Source organism: Danio aesculapii, chromosome 7 (assembly GCF_903798145.1).
Source record: "Danio aesculapii chromosome 7, fDanAes4.1, whole genome shotgun sequence".
Classification (NCBI taxonomy): Eukaryota; Metazoa; Chordata; class Actinopteri; order Cypriniformes; family Danionidae; genus Danio; species Danio aesculapii.
In genome coordinates, this window is record NC_079441.1 from 56,311,392 (window position 1) to 56,317,391 (window position 6,000).

At 34.9% G+C, this 6,000-nt stretch overlaps 1 protein-coding gene across 1 annotated transcript in view; it reads right to left on the bottom strand.

The window, feature by feature from the left end:
* m1ap (meiosis 1 associated protein) overlaps positions 1-722 on the bottom strand; it is a 95,522-nt gene extending 94,800 nt beyond the window's left edge. The window contains exon 1 of the mRNA XM_056462227.1: positions 666-722. The gene's annotated coding sequence lies outside the window, so the exon portion shown is untranslated. The remainder of the gene's footprint in view (positions 1-665) is intronic.
* Between the last annotated feature and the right edge of the window lie 5,278 nt (positions 723-6,000).

Sequence of the window (6,000 nt, forward strand, 5' to 3'; positions counted from 1 at the left end):
GTGATATTGTTGGCTATATCAGGGCAGATGGAGCAAATTGGTTAAATAAGGCACCAGCTCTTTACAATCTAAGGACTCATCAATGGGATCCCACTTGAAAAGAGAGCTCTTTGAGAGCTCTAATGTTGAGCCTCGGGCCGTTCTCGCCGCTTAAGCACGACACATGCGACAAAAGAGACTTTGTCCGCTCTAAAAACAGCTCCATAGACTCGCTACCCCGAGATGAGCCGTAGATAGTGCTGATGAGAAAGCTAAGGGACGAAAAGGGGAAAAGAAGAGCAGGTGTTTCTTCAGTTTTCCGTAGCTACAGATCAGTGTTGACAACAGCACAACTACTCGCGAGCTGTCTGTCGACGAAATTCAAAAGGGTTTCGTTTGATTTCAATCCCAGTACGGATGTACAATAAAAAATAACTATAGGGATATTATTTATGAAATATGTATATTTATTATTTAACTTCATGTTTTTTAGATAATGTGACCTAAATCTAGCGCGAGCAGGGTTCACGTTGCCGCGAATTTCTAGATGATTCACAATACAGGCCAACGTCAGTTACAACACGTCATTACATATTTTCAATAACGTTACGTAAAGGGGTTAAATTTTCCGCAGATGTATATATACCTTCAGTTTCCAACAGTCAATAAAGGAACTAACGTTACACCTTATATATTTCCTCCGATGACTTCAAACCGGGACACCCTTCCACACCCTGGCTGGCTTATTAGTAAACAAATCATTTGAGTCGAATCTTGTGAATGAATAATAGGAATGAATCGATTCTCGAATGAATCGTTGTTTTTAACCGTTTCGTTGAATTTAGAAGTGAAGGTTTATAATGTTATAATATAATATAATATAATATAATATAATATAATATAATATAATATAATATAATATAATATAATATAATATAATATAATATAATATACAATTAATTTAAAGCATAGAGTGTGAACATTAACACATTTTAATTCTGTTTTTACAGAGGACATTTTAAAAATTGTCTTCTACTCGCCGGGTGCAGTTTCACATATATCATGTAATGGGGTAAGTCCAATTATGAAATCTAATCTGTGCTGTTCCCTTTCCTGCATGGATAAAATTTGGGATTTTGCACAGGTTGTAGACTCACTTACTGGAGCCCGAAGAGGCTTTAGCTGAAGGCTGTGTTGTGAAATCAGTACTGACACATGAAGACGAATCATCTCTGCGTTATAGGCAGAAGTCAGCGTGAAGCTCCCACATCTGTTCATTGGAGATAAGGGAAAGCAAGCAGAGGCTTCAATCCCAGCAGTGACGTTGTTGCCAAAATTGCCAAAATGGAAATTCAAGCTTTGGAATGCTTGGGGGCATTTCATCTCAAAACAGTGTCTGTTATGAAGGAAATAGGAAGAGAAGACAGGCCATTTAAACATGAAGTTTAAGATGTTTTGCATTGTGGGACATATTTTGCCACTATAATACCAGAAACAATTTAACATCTCAGTAAGCATTCCAGTTAAATACAACTGAAGCTTTTTAAATTACAATCATAACAATTTATATGATTTATACATGACGTTAGAATACGTGTTAGCCAAAGGGTTTTATGTTTTAGCATAGAATATGGAATATTCTCAATAGAATTTGTAAAGAAAACATAGGCCCTATATGTGCCATTTACATATATTTCAGTTAATATAGAAAACGAGTGCATGTTTTTACCAAAACTAATATTAGATTTTTTTAAGTGCATGTGGGTGGAAACAATATAATTTTAAACAAAAAATTACGGGCATTTTCTCTAAAGAAGTTGTTACTCCGCCCGGTTTAGAGCGTAATTAAAATTTGGGATACCACTGAAACCAAACTCAAGATTACCATGCATGGCTTTAAGGGTTTAATGGTTGCAGCGAAAGCATATCTGTCTGTAAAACCGTGTAACTGCCGGTTCATTCCACTGTGGCGACCCCTGATAAAGAATTGATTGATTGATTTTATTTGACAATTTTAACAGAAATATACAAACAAGTCCAGTTAGACTAATTCATACATATTTTAAACACTGTCGAGGATAAAATACACAAAAAAGCCACAGGCTTATTTCCATTGTGGTCTTCGATATTCTTAAAAAATGAATGAGCAAATCATAAATGGAGTGCAAACATCCTCAGCTCAGCAACTCTGCACAGCAAAATCCTCAGCTTCGACTGTAAAGCAACCACTTTTTAATTTACCTTCTAAAAACACTCACAAATTGAATCTCTTTTAAAATCGGAGGCAAAACATTCCAAGCAACTGAGCTAGTAGCCTACACAAAAAAGAATTTCTACCTGATTCACTATTATATCTATAAGGATAAATATACTATACGTGCTCTTGTAGAATGACAGTGTACCTCACTAACTAAAACATAATATTTAAAAAAATATTTTGGGACCATTTTCTTTAAAATCTTAAACCTCATCACTAATTTCAGAAATGTTACCCTTTTATCAACTTTTTAAAAATTACTTTAACTAAAATGTTCATTATTTAAATGTGTCAGTGGGTTACTTTCATAACAATTCTACACACTTATTTTGGGCTGTCTGTAATTTATTTAAATTTTTTTTAGAATAACCGCTGTACCAAAAAGCTGCAGCATAGTCAAAGTATAGCTGCACTAATGCACTAGCTAATCATTTTAAAGTTTGGGTATCTTGGAGCTCTGCCTGTCTTGCTAAAATCTTAATTTTAGAACAAATTTTTGAAGGACTATAACAGCCATCTTCTCTCCTGTCAAATTACTATTTAAAGTGCAACCTAAACATTTAACTTCATTTTGCTGTAATAATTTGATTAAAAAGGGAAAGAAGGGAATAATAAACTGAATAAACCTGAGTGGGTGTGCTTAAAGGTTGGAGATGATACCACCAACATCATTTTAAATGTGAATATGTTTCATATTAAAAGTAAATTCATACAATGGAAATCTATCACATTTAAAAGTAAATGTTGCACGGAAGTCATCATTCACATTTTGCAAATGTTTGTTCAGCTTATTCTTCTAAATCCTTTCTTACTTCCTTGATATGTGGATGACTCATGACATATTATTTTTTTAAATAATATGATTATTCTATTACTTCAGCGTTTTAGTCACACATCATTGTAAGACTAAAGGGGTCATGTAAAAAACATTATTTCTTGAACAGTTTTTCAGTTCAGGTCAAACTTCATTATTATATGCCCCAAAAATGTTGTAAAAGTTAACTATTCTCTCTTCTACAAATATTCATCATTCATACAGGCATGTGTAATGAGTGGGGTGGTGACAACATGGGTCGGATCCAAACGCAGTATGTATTAGGATGGTTAGACAGACAAGGTACAAAACAGGGACAGATGGTTCCATGATGGTAATCCACAAAGAGTAATCAGTAAACAGGCAAAGAGTCGAGGCAGGCGTAACAAACATAAACATATAAAACAAACAAGGGTCAAAAAACGGCTAGACAATCTAGGAAATGCACTGAAATGCTCACTACAGGGAAACAAGACAGCATGGAAATCAGTGTGTGTGGTGTATAAATAGTCCATGAATCAGTTCTGATCAGTGTATAATCAGGAGGAGACCTGAAACCGGTGTGTAACTCCGGGGCATAATGAGATATGTAGTTTGGGAGAATGGCAGGGAGTGTTCTACAAGGGCTACATCACTGGTGATCATAACAGCATGTAACTGATCTTTTTGTTTTATTTTTTAAAGGGGGATCCCAATTGCCACTGGCTGAAATAACAAATTTTATTCATTGTCTGTTATATATTTTAATACGTTGATATGTTAGCTCTCTATCATGATTCAAGGAGGTCTAAATAATTGAAATCACATCAATTTTATTATATTCTAGTAAAAAATGTTTTTTTTTAATTTTAGGTTCACAGGACTTAAGTGAAAGTCTTGTGCCTCGGCTTACTACCTATATTTGTTCACAGGTAAATCGCTCACTTTTTTATGTCCAATCATCTTGTTTAATCCTGCCCCTTTTCGCAGTTCTGTATAAAAGAATTCTGCATGTTCAAACTCTACTGTGGCCGCGGCATTAATTTGTTTGTGCCATGTCCTCTCGTTGATTGTCTAATCCCTCCCCCTCTGTTATCCCATTATTAGTTTATTCTGTTTACCTGTTTGTCTTAATTTGTTCTTTTTTAAAGCTTCCTCTTGTCTGCTGCCCTGTGCCAGGGTAAAGTCTAGATACGATACAGTTGCGGATACGCGCATCAATATAGCAACATTTTTGTAACGTTGTATACCAATAATTAATATTCTAACAGTACTGTGACGGTTGGGTTTAGGGTGGGGGTAGAAGATAATAAAATACAATTTACATAATTAGTTTATTTACATTCACATAAAATACATAACATACAATACAATTGGGTAATTTAATAAATAACATAAATAATACTCAGTACAACTACTGTTTTTACATTACTATGACGGTTGGGTTCTGGGTTGGAGTAGGGGTAGACCATGGGGGGCCAAACTCGGTCCTGGAGGGCCGGTGTCCTGGAGAGTTTAGCTCCAACCCTAATCAAACACACCTAAACCAGCAAATCAAGGTCTTTCTAGATATACTAGAACCTTCCTAGCAGGTGTGTTGAAGCAAGCTGGAGCTAAACTCTGCAGGACACCGGCCCTCCAGGACCGAGTTTGGACACCCCTGGGGTAGACATTAATAAAATACAATAAATGGGAAATTTAACAAATTATAAAAATAATTCTTGTTAACTTCTGGCCGCAACCGTATCTAATCTAGCAACAACCCTGTGCCAGTTCATTGACGATTCTTCCTTGTTCTTTTTCCTGTCATGTCCTTTCAGTCCAGTCTTGCCAGCCCAGTCTAGTTTGTCTTTTAGTTATGTTCCCCCCTCAGGGTTTTTGTTGCTTTATTATTTTTTATTATTAAAAAAGACCCGAATCCTGATGCATGGACTCAAAAAATATAATCTGAGCACAGGTGTCCAGAATGAAAAAATAAATAAAAAAGAGGCAAAATATTTTTGATCCTAAAAGGTAGATTATATAGTGTGTTTTTGTTAATTCTGGTTAATTCTATGTTAATATAGTGTGCAAGAGTTCATTCTGGGAAAAAAGAAAATCATTGTTTTGTTTTGTTCATTGGCATACTTATCTGCACAAGTGCTTAAAATGTATACACTCAGGGGTACCACAAAAATGTTAGGCCCTATGAAAGTATTTTAGGTTAGAGTGTGAAGGAGAATAGCGAGCGGTGGTGTGTAGTAATGGTGATGGTTTCCCCTCATTATGCTATTCATGAGTCTACCATGCTGCCTGATTATGTCTTTAGAAAATGGAGTGGAGAAGGCAGAAATGGATGAAGGAAAACCTTCAACGGCTCTTCCTGAAAAAAGTTGTTCTTTTTGACAAAAGCTTTTAAGACTTGTCTTTATTACACAATCTAAATGGAAACAGCTGTTAAAAAGACATGCTTTAATACTGCTTCAATATTTTATCCAAAAAATTAGAGGGCTACAGTTTTTATTTGTTTTTTTTCAGTCACCCTTTAATCATATACTCCTCAGAAATCATCAAGTCCTTTTGAGAATCAAGGCTCTTTACTTGCAATTGGTGCAAGAATTTTTAAACTCCTAATCTAGTCCTGTTGTCATGGAAATGGTCCTCTCATAGAGCTTTTGAAAGATGATTATAAGGGGGTTGGATTTGAGTCATACAGAAGAAGAAAAAAATGTGATGAAAAAAAAGTCAGATGATTGAAGCTTTATTTCTAAAATGGTGAATTAGCATGTTCTCATTTAGAATATAAAAGCCCATTCCTTAAACATTTTAATGCATTTAGCAGGTAGGCATTTAAGTAGATTTGAAAGCTCATTATACAATACAACTGTCAGTGTGAAATTTACACTACAGTATATTAGAATGTTCTTGCTGAGTTTTATTTACAAAGCAACATTTTTTTGTTTGCTTATTTATTTGTTTTATTTTATTTGTA